The 16726-nt window shown below is 46.6% G+C and overlaps 1 protein-coding gene and 1 long non-coding RNA gene across 2 annotated transcripts in view; one reads left to right on the forward strand and one right to left on the reverse strand.

Moving 5' to 3' along the window:
- LOC132385773 (zinc finger protein 135-like) overlaps positions 1-16726 on the reverse strand; it is a 901933-nt gene that overhangs the window by 450897 nt on the left and 434310 nt on the right. The window lies entirely within an intron of this gene.
- LOC132385775 (uncharacterized) overlaps positions 333-16726 on the forward strand; it is a 488678-nt gene continuing 472284 nt past the window's right edge. The window contains exons 1-3 of the long non-coding RNA XR_009509273.1: positions 333-999; positions 2397-2662; positions 13264-13365. This is a non-coding gene — a long non-coding RNA (uncharacterized LOC132385775). The remainder of the gene's footprint in view (positions 1000-2396; positions 2663-13263; positions 13366-16726) is intronic.

The following is a 16726-nucleotide window of genomic DNA, read 5'->3' on the forward strand; positions in this document are numbered from 1 at the left end:
CAAATGGGGATCTGTCAGGATTTAAAATGGGCACTACTATTTCCATTTTCCATGAGGAAAGTAGATGCACAATTCAAACATTTAATATTTAAACAAAAGAGAATTATATACAATTACAATGTCAAATATCACTCCTTCCTGGGGACACCTGACCTGTATTATTAATAGACTTCTTCAATTCATACAAAGAAATCTCTCCATCAGTGATACTATCATTGCTACAGCTGACTTCCAGCACATCAGGGTATTCACTGAAAAGCATACCCTACATTGTTTAACTTCTTCACTTAAATTATCCTGATTCTGAATCTCAGCAAATGACCCAGCCAGTAACACAACCTTCCCTGCTGCAGTAACAATCATTTTGCCCACATTAAGCAACACTGGAATATTATGATCCCCACAAATACCCCCATTTTCTAAATCATATCCCAAACAATTCCAAGTTTGATATCCCTTCCAATATTATCTCCATAGAACCTCCAGTAAATCACCTCCTTCCTCAGCACGGCCTTTGCCCTTTTATTGTTAATAATGTCACTCGGAGACTGATGCACCATCACATAAAAACTCACATTTCTCCCAATTTGCTTCCTGTCCCGTTATAAATCCAAATCCAAACTCATAAAGACAGGAAGGCTGACTGACGTTCACATAAACTAATCACCCTCTGTGTTCCCATTTGAGCGACAGGCACTGCAGCCAATGACAGCAGGGGTCAGTGTGAAGTCTGAGCTACGATAGGCTGGAGGAAATCGGCCCATGATCAGCCCCTCCTTTTCCGCTCCATCGCCATGGCGGAGATCAGCGAGTCGCTTCTGTCGGTGTCGCCGGCCTCGGCGCCCACAAGGACGGGTGTGATTCCCCTTCGCACTCGGTGGGTCTGTTTCGGTGCCGTCTGTGGTGGCTGACGAAACATGCTTTGACAGAGAGCGAGCGAGGAACAATGACTACAACTCCCAGAAGGCCCCACTGATGACGTTGTGGTGTTGTTTCGGGGTAAGGTATGAATGCAAAATGGAGGAAAATGTAATGCATTACGTTTTCTGGACTGTGTCGTGCCTTCAATAAACAATTAAACTAAAAGAGAGATTCCAGCGAGAAATAGATAGAACATAGAACAATACCGCACAGTACAGGCCCTTCGGCCCACAATGTTGTACCGACCCTTAAACTCTGCCTCCCTAAGCTTAAATTCCTCCATATACCTGTCTAATAGACACTTAAACTTCACTAGTGTATCTGCCTCCACCAGTGACTCGGGCAGTGCATTCCACGCACCAACCACTCTCTGAGTATAAAATCATCCTCTAATATCCCCCTCGAACTTCCCTCCCCTTACCTTAAAGCCATGTCCTCTTGTGTTGAGCAGTGGTGCCCTGGGGAAGTGGCGCTGGCTGTCCTCTCTATCTATTCCCCTTAATATCAACTATACCTCTATCATTTCTCCTCTCATCCTCCTCTCCAGAGAGTAAAGCCTTAGCTCCCTTAATCTCTGATCATAATCCATACTCTCTAAACCAGGCAGCATTCTGGTAAATCTCCTCTGTACCCTTTCCAGTGCTTCCACATTCTTCTTATAGTGAGATGACCAGAACTGGACAGAGTACTCCCTGTGGCCCAACCAGAGCTTTATAGAGCTGCATCATTACACCGCGACTCTTAAACTCAATCCCTCGAGTTATGAAAGCTAACACCGCATAAGCTTTCTTAACTACTTTGTCTACCTGTGAGGCAACTTTCAGGGATCTGTGTACATGTAGCCCCAGATCCCTCTGCTCCGCTGCACTGCGAAGTATCCTGCCATTTACTTTGTACTCTGCCTTGGAGTTTGTCCTTCCACTTCTCTGGGTTGAACTCCATCTGCCAATTCTCAGCCCACTCCTGCATCCTATCAATGTCTCTCTGCAATCTTTGACAATCCTCTTCATTATCCACAACACCACCAATCTTTGTGTCTTCTGCAAACTTGCCAACCCATTCTTCTACCCCCACATCCAGGTCGTTAATAAAAATCACAAAAAGTAGGGGTCCCAGAACTGACCCTTGTGGGATACCACTAGTCACAACCCTCCAATCCAAATGTACTCCCTCCACCAGAACTCTCTGCTTTCTGCAGGCAAGCCAATTCTGAATCCACCTGGTCAAACATCCCTGGTTCCCATGCCTTCTGACTTTATGAATAAGCCTACCGCGTGTAACTTAATCAAATGCATTACTAAAATCCATGTAGATCACATCCACTGCACTACCCTCATCTGTATGCCTGGTCACCTCTTCTCCATCAGGCTTTTTAGACACGATCTGTCCTTCAGAAAGCCATGCTGACTGTCACTGATCAGACCATGATTCTTTAAATGCCAATAAATCCTATCTTTCTGAATCTTTTCCAACAGCTTTCCACCACAGATGTAAGGCTCAATGGTCTATAATTATCGGGACTATCCCTACTACCCTTTTTGAACAAGGGGACAACATTCGCCTCCCTCCAATACTCCGGTACAATTTCCGTGGACAATGAGGACATAATGATCTTCGCCAGAGGCTCAGCAATCTATTTCCTTGCCTCGGATGCAGAACTGGGAAGCGCAGATGGAGTTCAACACAGATGAAGGGGTTCATTTCTGCAGGTCAAATTTGAACACAGAATATAATATTAATGGTAAGACTCTTGGCAGTGTGGACGGTCAGAGAGATCTTGGGGTCCATGTCCATACGACACTCAAAGCTGCTGTGGAGGTTGGCAGTGTTGTTAGGAAGGGGTCTGGTGTGATGGGCTTCATCAACCGTGGGATTGAGTTCAAGAGCTGTGAGGTGATGTTGAAGCTATATTTCTCCTAACCTGTACATAAGTAATTGTACCCCAACACGGCAGGGCTGTGGGCTTAGTTGGACCCCACTTGGGAGTCCTGTGTTCAGTTCTGGTGGCCTCACTAAAGGAAGGATGTGGATACTATAGAGAGTGTAGAGTAGATTTAGAGAGCATGCCTTATGAGAATAGATTGAGTGAACTTAGCCTTTCCTCCTTGGAGCGACGGAGGATGAGAGGTGACCTGATAGAGGTGTATAAGATGGTGAGAGGCTTTGACCATGTGGATAGCCAGAGGCATTTTCCAAGGATTGAAGTGCCTAACACGTGGGGACGTAGTTTTAGCTGCTTAGAAGTCGGTACTGAGGGAATGTCAGGGGTAAGTTCCTTACACACAGAGTGGTGGGTGCGTGGAATGCACTGCCGGCAGCGATGGTGGAGGTGGATACAACAGGATATTTTAATAGACTCTTAGATAGCGTCACGGAGGTTAGAAACACAGAGGGATATACGATCAGGAAATCCTAGGCAGTCTCTAGAGTAGGTTACATGGTCGGTACAACATTGTGGGCTGAAGAGCCTGTAATGTGCTGTAGATTTCTGTGTTCTGTGTCAAAGACAGGCAGAGGGATTAGTTTAAATGGACAGGAGGACAGCATGAAAAGGTTGGGCCGAAAGGCCTCTGTTAGTGCCGTAAGTGACGGGTTCTGTCCCAACCATCGACTCTAATCCCCTCAACAGATGCTGCCTGACATGATAACGTTCTTGAAAAGTTGCATTCAGTTCCGCTTAGCATTCCGTATAAAGGATGTTTTGTGCTGGAAGAGTGCAGAGGAGATTCATCATGATTGAGGGGGCTTCTGTTCATAAGTCCATAAGGCATAGGAACAGAATTAGGCCATTCAGCCCATTGAGTCAGCCACCTTTCCATCATGGCTGATCCCAGATCGCACTCATTTCCAGATATCTGACCTCCCGCCATATCCTTTGATTCCCTGACTGATCAGGAAACGATCAACTTCCACCTTGAATATACCCGCAGACTCGGCCTCCAACGCAGTCTGTGGCAGAGCATTCCACAGATCCAATACACTTGGCTAATTAAAAAAATAAGCTGCTTACCTCTGTTTGAAAAGGTGGCCCCTCGACTTTGTGGCTGTTCCCCACCACAGGAAATACCTTCTCCACATCCACCTTATCCAGTCCTTTCAACATTCGGTAGGTTTCAATGAGATGCCCCGCATTTTTCTGAGTTCCAGTGAGCACAGGGTCAAAGCTGCCAAGTGCTCCTCATATTTTAACCCCTTCATTCCCGAAATCATCTTTCTGAACCTCCTCTGGACTCTCCCCAATGACAACACATCCTGTCTGAGATATGGGGCCCAACACTGTTGACAATACTCCAAGTGTGGCCTGACTAGAGTCTTATAAAGCCTCAGCATTATCTCTTTGCTGTTATATTCATGGGGTGAGATTGGACTGTGTTGATCTACAGGGGGATCTTGGAATCCGAGATCATAACTCCCAGATAGTGGTTCCATTGTCAGGCAGTTATGTTGCAGTTGTATAAATCTCTAGTTTATCCACATCTGGAGAATTGCATTTGAAGACAGGAATAATGCGGAGGTTTTGGATGGTGAGTGGAAGAGGCTTAACAGGATGCTGCCTGGATAAAGTGAGACTGGACAATCTCGGGGAATTTTCTCCGGAGTGGCAGAGGCTGAGGGAGGTCTGACAGACGTTTACAGGAATGTGAGAGACACAGACAGAGTGGACAGCCGGGATTTTTTCTCTAAGGAGGAAATGTCCAATGCGAGTTGGCATGAACTTCAGGAGAAAGGGGGAACACATCCTCATTGGACCTTTTTGCGCTATTGAAGTATTTTGCGATTTAGTGTAATTTTGTCTTTTCTCTGCATAGCTGCTGTTGGAAAAAAAAACAATTAGAAAAGACAATGATGTTAAAAACTTGACTCAGAATGTTTAAAGAAGATTTGTGGTTCAAGTTTTGTTTTTCATTCCCATCAATGTGGGTGTCTGGAGTGAATATCGGATGGTGGTGGTGGCAGATGTGATAGAGGCTATTGGATACCACGTGGATGTGAGGAGAATGGAGGGATGTGTTCCTTGTGTTGGCAGAAGGGATTGGTTTAGTAAGGCATGAAGTGACCAGTTCAATTGGTTCAGAACAACACAGTGAGCAGAAGGGCCTGTTCAAGGACAAGTACAGCAAGCAGAGGAGGTAAACTGGATAAAGTGATCCCACTCAGAGAACAGACTGTGACGTCAGTGGATATATGCCAGCATCACAGTTCTCTCACCAAAGATACTTTACTGCTGGATAAAATGAAGTTTGTGATGTTTATAAACAATCGGGTGAATTGTACTGAACAGGCATCTCATCCTACTGAGGAAATTAAAATTATTGTGAAAGCTGCAGAAAGGTATCTTGGTGTAACTGGTGTTTTGTGGGAAGCTGTAAATGATGCTCTGATTTGTGGGGTTTCTGCATCCCAGTCTACTTGTGAGGATATGTAATGGGATTGAAATATTGAAGTGAAATGCAAGAAGCCTGATTTTACATGGCCAACACTTTCAGCAGTTTATTTCTGGTTTGTCAGATTCTTCCGATGTTATATCTGTTCAGGAAACTTGCACATTTTAAGTTTTATTCCTGTGCAGGATTACATTGTCGTTTGGCTTGACAGGTTAGTTGGTAGAGGGGTGGTGTTGTCAGTTTTATAAGGAAAGGGGCAGAGTATAGTGTTGTGAATGGGAATAAAATGCATCATGAACTTGTCGAAAATCTTGATTCAACAGGTATGTGTGTAATTTTCTTTTGAAAAATATTAGCTTTCTGAATCGTATTTGGAGGTTTGGCTATCCACTTTTCTCATGGAAAATGGTTGTAGTAGTTCCCATTCTAAAACCTGGATCTCCCCGTCTGATCCTCCTTGTAGGCCAATATCATTAAAGTCTCATTAATGTAAACTTGTAGAATGTATGGTAATCGAATGTTTGAATTATATTTTCGATAAAAGAGGTAACTTCTTGTTTTATCAATGGGGAATTTGGAACGGTAGAATAAGACCATAAGAAAAAGGAGCAGAAGTCAGTCATTCGGCCCATCGAGTCTGCTCTGCCATTTTATCATGAGCTGATCCATTCTCCCATTTAGTCCCACTCCCCCACCTTCTCACCATGACCTTTGATACCCTGGCTACTCAGATACCTAGCAATCTCTGCCTTAAATAACATTGGAATCAGTTTGGGTTTGGAAGATCATAATAGGAAAGTACAGTTAAATAAAGATGTTGTAATAGCAATATTTTTGATATTGAAAAGGCAAATGATATTTATTGAAGGATGGACTTTTGATTAATTTTTGGAAATGCAAATGAGAGGGCTATTGTACAATTTTTTTCTGATTGTTTCTATTTGTACGTCTTGTAAAGGTCTGGATGGGCAAGTATGACATTGAATTCATTTTTATATTTGGAAGATGGTATTAGTAAAGCCAGTTAAATATAGATGTTGTAACAGCAGTATTTTTACTAATCAAAAGGCAGATGGTATTTATGTAAGGAAAGAATTTTTATGAAATTGTGGAAATGGGGATGGAGGGGCTATTATCTAACTTTGAGTTGTTTTAATTGAACGTTTTGTGTCAGGTATGGGTGGGAAAGTTATATTCAGGTTGTTATGAGATAGAGACTGGGATCCCACAGGCAGTATTTATTATTTTATATTGTTATGAATCCCGTAACTGGAGAACTTACCAGCAGAGATAGAGAGGTCCGTTGAAGTCTGATGTCACTATTTTCAAACGTTTTACTCGTAAAGGGACACAAAAGTAGGGTTAATACATACATTTAGATAGTGCACATTGTCAACATTCAATCTAAAGCGCGGGTATAGTAATCATCATCATTAAGAAGTGAGCTCTGCTGGTGTCTAGGGGTTAATAGATTGTCCGTTGGAAATATAAAATTCAGTCTGAAAGTCTGCAGGCCGCAGCCCTTTGAAAATCGCTGGGTTTTGCGTGGGGCGACCGAGAGAGAGAGATTGGGTGGGGGAGAAGAGAAAGAACTTGCCGAGTCTTGATGAATCTTCGGTGAAATCGGGGAAGCGTTGGTTCCCTCTCCCCGATGTTAGTTAAAAGCGGTTTCCTGTGATTCCAGCCACAAATTCCAATCCCGGAATCTAACGCAAGTGGCTTCCTTCAGAATGGCATCCCGCTACTGCGGGATCGCTCTCTCGTGTCTTCTGGGTGCGTCTAAGGGGCTGTCCCCCTGAGACTCTCCTTTATACTTCCTCACGGGGTCGCAGGTGTCAATCAGGTTGGGATGATGCAATCTCTCTCTCAACCAGCCCACCTTGCCCGAGGGCTTTTCACGTGGTCTCCATGAGACAATAGTTGCTGGCATCTTATTCTGTATCCCTGGTGGGACGTGCAATTTTTCACGTTCCTCTCTCTCTCACTTCCTGGGTCTACTGACCCCCCCGCCCCCAACGGGTGCTCTTGCGATTCTCACAAAGGAGGGGGCTGGGATCCCCTCTTAAAAAGACGTTTTACCAGCGGTTAAAACGGAGTGGTCCACCGTCTTACAGGAGTTTTGAATCTAACACAATACTCAAGTTTTTCTTTTCACAAAATACTACCGTTATACATTCAAGTCAGTATCTAAATAGTTAACGATTACAGTGTCCCTTTCTTTCGTATCTTAACATTGCGAACCGTACATCAGACTTCAATTCAATAACCACCTATTTAATTTTTTTTTTCTAAGCATAAAACTAAGGAGGTGTGACCTTAGCTTAGGTGCGTTTACAAAAGTTTACGCGAATACTAATCGTTTCAGTCGTTTAACTTAACCGGCAGCTCTCCAAAGGGCTGTCTTTATTATTCACAGGCTTTGGCGCAAACCCGTTCAATCTGCCTGGCTGTCTAACAATGACATCCCCATTAACCGTTGCCTCTTTTCTGGCGAGCCCCCCCGTGGGGAACTTGAGTAGTTTTGCGTGGTGAACTCCCGCCCGCCCCGCTCATCGGGGTTATTTTAGCAACACCATGCCCCAGACTTAGACCATTTCCACCCAACTCTTTGATTTTACCCAGGTGGCTGGCCCTTTTATCAGTTCCCTTCAGGCTATTGGTGTTTGATTCGAACTCGAAGGCAGCCTTTTCACACCCCTTCCTGGCGTAACAATAGAGTGGGGGACCCCGCTATTCCCCGGCTCACTCTGTGAGCGATCTGCCAGGTTTAAGATTTCGTCCTTCGATTTGGAAACTACAGACTTTTCGTTTCCTTCGCCAACAATCCTCACCCCCCCATTCTTAAATTCTGCATTAACTTTGAACACTCCTTCAAGTACAGGCGCCGGGGAACTCACACTTTCCCCGGTTACCAAGGTTAACCCTTTTCCCACTGAACCGAGTCCATCTGACCCACAAGGACGGCCACTGTCCTGTTCCACTGAATCAGAAACCTCAGACTTCTTCTGAGCTCCGTTACCAGGTTCAGCACCTCATGCATCCCCATCTCGGACACACTCAAACGGGACATTGGCCTCTTCCAGGCTTTCAACACCCGTACCTTTTCCACATTCTAACTTCCCCCGATCCTCCCAGTTACTCTCTGGGCAGCTCCCACCCGGGGAAGGCGCAACCCTGCGAGTTGAAACAATCTCCTTTTCAGCAGACCCCTTCGAGGCAAGGGTATCCTTTCCATCTAGGACTGCCCTCCTCTCGTTATCGGGAACACCTTTAGAACTCTCAAGTTCTTCAAACAACTCTGCCAAACCAGATAGATCATCCATGTCCAACTCTGGACCTTTTAACAGCTTTATCTGTTTCTCATCTTTATTTCCTACCTTTAGGACCTTTCTCTTCGCTAAAGACAGATCTATCTCCTCTCCCTTACCCCCTTTCACTTTACTACTCTTCGTCTTACCACCCTCGAAACCCTCGTGGCACAGGGTCGGCAAAGACGTCTCGGCCAAATCAAAACTGGCCAGATTTAAACTGCTCTCGTTCACAGCTCTCTCTCTCGACAGGCTGTGAGTGACCGCGCCGGCGAGATGGTCCTTGGGCGCTAGGGACGGGGCCACCACACTCTCCGGTCGGCCGGTCAGCAGGTCGGCAGCATGGCTGACCAAACCTTACCACCTGCTAAGTCATTTCTCAGCAGGATGTCCACGTCATCTCTCGGGAATTCTGAGGGCACCCCTATTTCAACTGGTCCATACACCAGCTCACAATCCAACAACACCTTATATAAGGGCACCATTTCTATCCGTTTATTTATTCCTTCCACCTTTACCATGCCCGTTTCCCGACCAAATTCTAGTACCTTACGGCTAACCAGGGATAATTCAGAGCCCGTATCCCTCCAGATTCGTACGGAAACTGGTGTGTCTCCCTACGTCACAGACACGGTTCCGTGTGACAGACAACTCCCAGAGCCCTCTCGTACTTTATCGACCCTCAGCTCTCTGGTCGATTTGCTGATTACCACGGCACACCCGATAGGGACTGTGGTTTTCCCTCTTCCTATCTCCTACCACGGAGCAAAGCATCGAGATGCAATGTGCCCCTCCTTTCCACAATTAAAACAGGTCAAACCCGGAGCCCTCTGGTCGTCTTGCCTTTCCCCCTCAACCTTACTGCTAGCTCCCGGTGGAACCTCTGCCTCACTCGTCGGACTTTCTCGATCGTTCCCACGGTCTCTCTGGGGACCTTTCTTCGAGGGAGTCTTTGTCTTGTGGGTTAGGGCATATTCGTCCGCCAACCTGGCAAATTCTGAAATGGACTTATCCGGCTTCTCATTCAAATACACCCGGATCTCCTCCGGAACACAACTTTTGAATTCCTCAATCAAAAATAACTTCCTGAGACGCCCATAATCCTCGCCCACTCTTTCCGCGGTGCACCAACGGTCCAAGAGCACCCCCTTCTCATGGGCTAGCTCGGTATACATTTGATTCCACCCTTTCCTTAAATTTCTAAACCTTTGTCTATAGGCCTCAGGTACCAATTCCTAAGTCCGGAGAATTACCTTTTTTACCTCATCATAATTCTCCGCTACTCCCTCCTCTAGGGACAAGGCCGCATCTGCTCGTTGGGCCTTCCCCTTTAACACACTTTGTAACAACGCCACCCACTGCTCTTTTGGCCACTTCTGATTTACTGCCACCTATTCAAAAAGCAAGAAATAGCTATCGACATCTGTCTCCTCGAACGGGGGCAGCAATCTCAACTCCCTACTAACATTAAACCGCTCTGCTTGGTCTAACCCTTGATCTCTTCTTTCGTTCTTCATCTTCTCAATTTCCCGGTCATGTTGCCTCTGTTTCTCTTTCTCTTCTGCTTCTAGCTTCTTTAGGTTAATTTCATGCTGCCTTTGCCTTTCCCTCTCTCTCTCTCTTGCCTTTCCCTCTCTCTCTCTCTCTCTCTCTCAGCCGCTTCCAGCTCTTTTAACTTAATTTCATGTTCCAACTTCAATTTCTCCACCTCTAACTGAACCGTCCCACTTGATGGTATCTCTTCAGGGATATCTCCCAATACCTCAGCTTCAAACACCTTCTTCCCAATGTAATACTGGGTTATGGCCCTTCGTACCTCCCGCTTTTTCATGGACGACCTCACTTCTGTGAGGTTCAACCCCTTCGCCAAATTTAACAAGTCTGATTTGGTGGCCGCCTCTAGCACCCCCACCGTCGGGTTTTCCATAAATTCCCCCACGTCCATCTATGCTGGTTTCCCGTCTGGCTACCCGCGTAACCAGATTCAAGTTTTTGATTTACAAGCCCGATTCACTGGCCTCCCAATTTGGTGTCAAATCCCGAGACGAGAACCCCAACTGTTATGAATCCCGTAACTGGAGAACTTACCAGCAGAGATAGAGAGGTCCGTTGAAGTCTGATGTCACTATTTTCAAACGTTTTACTCGTAAAGGGACAAAAAGTAGGGTTAATACATACATTTAGATAGTGCACATTGTCAACATTCAATCTAAAGCGTGGGTATAGTAATCATCATCATTAAGAAGTGAGCTCTGCTGGTGTCTAGGGGTTAATAGATTGTCCGTTGGAAATATAAAAGTCACTCTGAAAGTCTGCAGGCCGCAGCCCTTTGAAAATCGCTGGGTTTTGCGTGGGGCGACCGAGAGAGAGAGATTGGGCGGGGGAGAAGAGAAAGAACTTGCCGAGTCTTGATGAATCTTCGGTGAAATCGGGGAAGCGTTGGTTCCCTCTCCCCGATGTTAGTTAAAAGCGGTTTCCTGTGATTCCAGCCACAAATTCCAATCCCGGAATCTAACGCAAGTGGCTTCCTTCAGAATGGCATCCCGCTACTGCGGGATCGCTCTCTCGTGTCTTCTGGGTGCGTCTAAGGGGCTGTCCCCCTGAGACTCTCCTTTATACTTCCTCACGGGGTCGCAGGTGTCAATCAGGTTGGGATGATGCAATCTCTCTCTCAACCAGCCCACCTTGCCCGAGGGCTTTTCACGTGGTCTCCATGAGACAATAGTTGCTGGCATCTTATTCTGTATCCCTGGTGGGACGTGCAATTTTTCACGTTCCTCTCTCTCTCACTTCCTGGGTCTACTGACCCCCCCCCCCCTCAACGGGTGCTCTTGCGATTCTCACAAAGGAGGGGGCTGGGATCATAACAATATTATAATTAATAATATTTTTCTCTGAGATAGGTTTTTCATTGTGTAAATCACTATGTGCAGATGATGAAGGTTTATGGATTAGAGGTAGAAATTTCACTTTTACTGTATATCGGATGCTTTAGCAATTAGTAAGGTCGAACAGTCGGCGACTAGATGGGATTTAAGCTTTCAGTAGCAAAAACACAAGTTATGTGCTTTCCAAACAGGATTAATGGAAATGATATGGTCAAACTCCTTAAAAGGTGTCAGTGGTAAGATTTCCAGGCATGTGGACGGATAATAAGCTGACATTGAAGCACCTGATCAGAAAATAATTGATAAATGTAAAGAAACATTAAATACTCTTCGTTATCCCTGTGAGTATTCTTGGGTGTGACATGAAAATATTTGATGACCAATCTCGTTTGTTTAATTGGATCTGTTCTTGATTATGTTTGTGGTCTATAGATCACCTTCCTCTTCAACTTTATGATGTTTGGGTGTGATTCATTTTGTGCTTTAAGATTGTGTTGTGGTTAAGTCAGGTCGTCCCCTGTTTCGGCTTTACTGGTTGAACTGGGACAATTGCCCTTCCAGGGACAGAGGTGGAAGTTGACGTTAACAAATTGGATTGAACATCCTGTGCTAAAGGGTGGTGGGGAACATCACAAGAAGAATGCTTTTAGTTCTGGGTGGCTGGGTTCTTATCACACTGTCATTCCAGGCACTCACAACCCTCTGTGTAAAAAAAAAACTTACCCCTAATGTCTCCCCTAAACTTCCATCCCTTAATTTTGTACCTATGCCCTCTGGTGTTTGCTATTGGTGCCCTGGGGAACAGGTACTGACTATCCACCCTATCTATGCCTCTCATAATCTTCTAGACCTCTATCAAGTCCCCTCTCATTCTTCTACGCTACAAAGAGAAAAGTCCCAGCTCTGCTAACCTTGCTTCGTATCATTGTCATGTACATTTTGTCATTATGAAACTTTTAAACACATACTATTTCAGTGTGAAGCAGATACAGGTGAAAAAAATCAAATGCAGTCTCCAGTACAATCTTTGAGGGGTTGATAGTTTTCAGATTAAAACTTTATTGAGTTATAGTACTGACTTTAAATTAATTCACAGTATTGAACAGGCAAAGGCATATAATAATGGAAACGTTCCAATTGTATCGGGACGTTACTCTGGGGATGACGGCTTAACAGAGGTGGCTGACAGATGTGGGAACAGCAGGAGAGACATGTCCCACCGAAGAAGTTCTCCAATGGCGGGGGTAGGAATCCGTCGCTGACAAGGGAAGTTAAGGACTGTGTTAAGCCTAAGGAAATGACATATAAGGTAGCAAAGGTGAGTGGGATGTTGGATTATTGGGATGCTCTTAAAATCCAACAAAAGGCAATGAAAAAAGCCATAAGAATGGTCAAGACGAAATATGAGGGCAAACTAGCCAACAATATAAATCAGGATACTAAAAGTTTAGTTTTCAGTTACATGAAGCGTGAAAGGGAGATGAGAGTTGATACTAGACCACTGGAAAATGATGCTGGTGAAGTAGTAATGGGGGACAAAGAAATGGCAGATGAACAATGAACAATCTTCACTGTCTTTTCCAGTCAGCTCCACCCCGACTTGTCCCATTTAACCTGTTTCAGTTCGTGTGGACTGTAGCACCCGGGGGAGCTCAGGACCCTATTCTATTCTGTTGTTGGACACGGTGAACGAGTTAAAATTAATGGATCGATAATTCTCATCTCATGATTATTTCACTCTCCGCTCATTTACACTTACAGTGATCTTACTCCTGACGCCAGTCCCAGGACCCAACCCATTTACAGACCCGGAGCATAACGGGAGCAGATCCTCAGCCACTGGTTTTCATCCCCAGTCGCAAAGTAAGGATAAAGTTTCCGTGTGAATTTATTCCCAGTGAAGGTGTGGAGATGGGACTTGGTTTCCGCGTTGTAAAATGAAACTGTCCCGGACTCGTAACTGAGATAAACTCCCACCCTCCCGGGGATGGGACCGGCAGCGAGACGGGTCTCGGGGGAGGTACAAACCTTCATCATGTTATTATTCCGAAGTAACACGTCATAATACCGCCCAATGACCCTGAATCCTGTCTCCGGACTCAGTCCGACTCCTCTCTTCCCCTCCAACGACCCTGCGGTGACTCCTAAATAACAGTCCCGATTCCCCGTCACCTCCACCTCCCAGTCATGTCTCCCAGCACACAACCCTGATTTGTGAATCTCTTCCCGGTGTCAGGGAGCTCTCTCCGGGTCCGGGTACATCTCACACTCTTCCGATCCTCAGACACCTCGAGATCCGGATTCGCCATTTCCACATCCAGGGTGACAGAGACTGGGGGGAGAAGCAGAGAATTAGAGAGTCCCCGGGGATCGGGGGGAGACTCGGGCAGCGCGTTTCCGGGGATCGGGGAGAGACTCAGGCAGCGCGTCCCCGGGGATCGGGGAGAGACTCAGGCAGCACTGCCCCAGAGATTGGGGGAATACTCGGGCAAAGTGTCCCCAGGACCAGTGGAAAGCCCGTGGGCCTTCGGCGCAGTCGGGTTGCCGATCGGCAACCTTTCCCAGGGAAGCATGTGGGCAACTAATATCTCTCCAATATCTTTCTGCTGGATGGAGAGCAGAGATTTCCTGATCAAACAGACACAAAATCCTGGAGGAACCGAGCGCGTCAGGCAGCATGTGTGGAGAGAGATGGACAGTCCACGTTTCAGGTCGACATCTTCCCTCAAGAGCAGAAATGAATAGGGGAGAGAGACAGCAGAAATGAGTGTGGGAAAGGGGTGGATTAAGATGGGAAGGGGGTGAGTGAATGGATTTAAACAGGTCGCAGAGGCTCTTCGGCCCAACTTGTTTGTGCCGACCAGCTTGCTTTAATGAGCTGGTCCCATTTGCCCATTATTCCTTTCCACCTTTGTTATCCACGTCCCTGGCAAGATGTATTTTAAAACATTGTCACTGTACCCAATTCTACAGCTGATCAAGAGCCCGGTGTACTATACCATGAATTTTAGTGTCACCCACAAACCTACTAACTGTGTCAGCAACGTTCTGATACAAATCATTAACATGAATGACAAACAACCCGTCCCCAGCACCGACCTCTGCAGGTCACAGGCCTCCAGTCCTCTGTGTTTAAGACACTTGGACAGACACTTCAACAGGCAAGGCATGAGAGAGACTGACCTAATGTTGGCCAATGGGATGAATGTAGATGGGTAAATAGGTCAGCACGGAGGTGATGGGTCAAAGGGAACATTTCTATGCTGTACGCAACGCCATGCTGATAATTCCAAATGGACAGTGACCCCTGACCTTTAACTCCTCAGACAGGGGAAACATCCTCCCTGTATCCTGCCTGTTGATCCCTGAGAGAATTTTGTATTTCCCTGAGATCTGCTCCCATTCTTCTAAACAGGGAACAGAGAACACAGAACAGTACAGCACAAGAACAGGCCCTTCATTCAATGTTCACATTCATTGAGTGTGAAGTGGGAAGTTGAAGGTTCAAGATAGTAAAGAAGGTGATAATGGGAACCAGTAGGGGAGAGATGAACGGGGGATTGAACCAGAACCAGGTGGGCGAGGGGTGGAAAGCCTGTGAGTGAACTGTGTGTGTAGACGTAACAAGAAGTTCGAGGGGAACAAAGATGGGGGATAAGTTTTCCTTTGTCCCCTTTCCCACAACCCAATCACCCACAACCCCTCATTAGGACACGGGATGGAAATGCACAGATCCTTAAGCAATACAGGTCCAGATGAAGGGTTTCAGCCCAAGCCGTCGACTGTCTACTCTTTTCCATAGATGCTTCCTGTCCTGCTGAGTTCCTCCAGCATTTTGTGCGTGTTAATCTACATTAAATATACTCAATTATTTGTCCTCTATTCTCTGGCGAAAGGAATTCCTCCTCGACTCTGTTCTAAATGAGCATCCTCCAGTCGGAGGCTGTGCCATCTGGTCCTCGACCCACCCACATCCCCCAGACATCAACTCTCTCCAGACAGGAGACCAGGCAAGACCTTCATCAGGACCTGTGTAGCTTGGATTACCAGCATCCGCAGATTTTCATCCTCCAGTCTGAGACTGTGCCATCTGGTCCTCGACCCACCCACATCCCCCAGACATCAACTCTCTCCAGACAGGAGACCAGGCAAGACCTTCACCAGGACCTGTGTAGCTCGGATTACCAGCATCCGCAGATTTTCTCATGTGTGCAGGGTGCCGAAGCAGTTTAGAGGGCTTCACTGCCGCATTAGACAGCCTCCAGGCCCGAACTCCATCCTCGGCCGGCCCGCTGCCAGATGCCTTGGCCAGGTGTGGCTGGTCATGGGTGGGGTGTGAGGACAAGGTCAGGGCCGGAGGTCCCCGTGCCGGGGCCGCGGCGGTCGCAGTCTGGACAGAGCGACCGACCGAGAGGCCCGCGCCTGCGCCCTTTGTAGGATCTATCGACAGACAAAAGTTTGTTTCAGCAGATCATAGCGCGGTAGCTGCTCTGATACTTGCGAAACCTTCAGCCCGAATTAGGTTGTCTGTGAATATTTTAGCACCGGATTCCCCAAGAAAATTCGGTGTGCTAAACAATTACAGCGGCGGCACCCATCTGTCCGAGATCGGGGCCAGTAGCATTGGGTATTCCCGCCAGCCACCTTTCGGGCTAGTAGCATCGGCACTTCCCGCCGGCCGCGCGTTTAGGCGACTGATGACCTTGCGTAGGTTCAATTCCAACAGTAGCTGTGACAGGGAACGAGGAAAGGTGCAACTGACTCGCATTGTTTCCTCGCGGCCCGGTGGTTGGGGACCACTGAAGTACACCGTCTGGGCACAGTGGATTCTGAGTGGGCTGGGTGTAGGGAGAGATGTGTTTGGTGGTAGAATCTGGCTGGAGATGGTGAAAGATGTCAGGATAAGTTGGATATAGAGGCTCGTGTTGCGGTTGTTCGGACTTTGGAGATTCACTTGACGGTGGGGTCAGTATCGAATTCAGGCTGATTTTACCGTGCACATTTTAACAGCTTCTTTAATCGGCATGAAGTGGTGCTCTCTGTGTTCCTGCGCGTCTCTACAGATCAGACAGATCAATGTCTTGTCCGTTTCACAAAACAGCTTCAGTTCTTCCTCATGTTCCTCACAGTGACGTTTACTTTCCTTCCCTTTCGGATTCAGGTTTAGATTTCGAGCTTTTTCAGCCAGATTTGCTAAGGCCCGATTCACCCTGAGGGTGCGGTC

Source organism: Hypanus sabinus, assembly GCF_030144855.1.
Source record: "Hypanus sabinus isolate sHypSab1 chromosome X2 unlocalized genomic scaffold, sHypSab1.hap1 SUPER_X2_unloc_2, whole genome shotgun sequence".
In the NCBI taxonomy this organism is placed as follows: domain Eukaryota; kingdom Metazoa; phylum Chordata; class Chondrichthyes; order Myliobatiformes; family Dasyatidae; genus Hypanus; species Hypanus sabinus.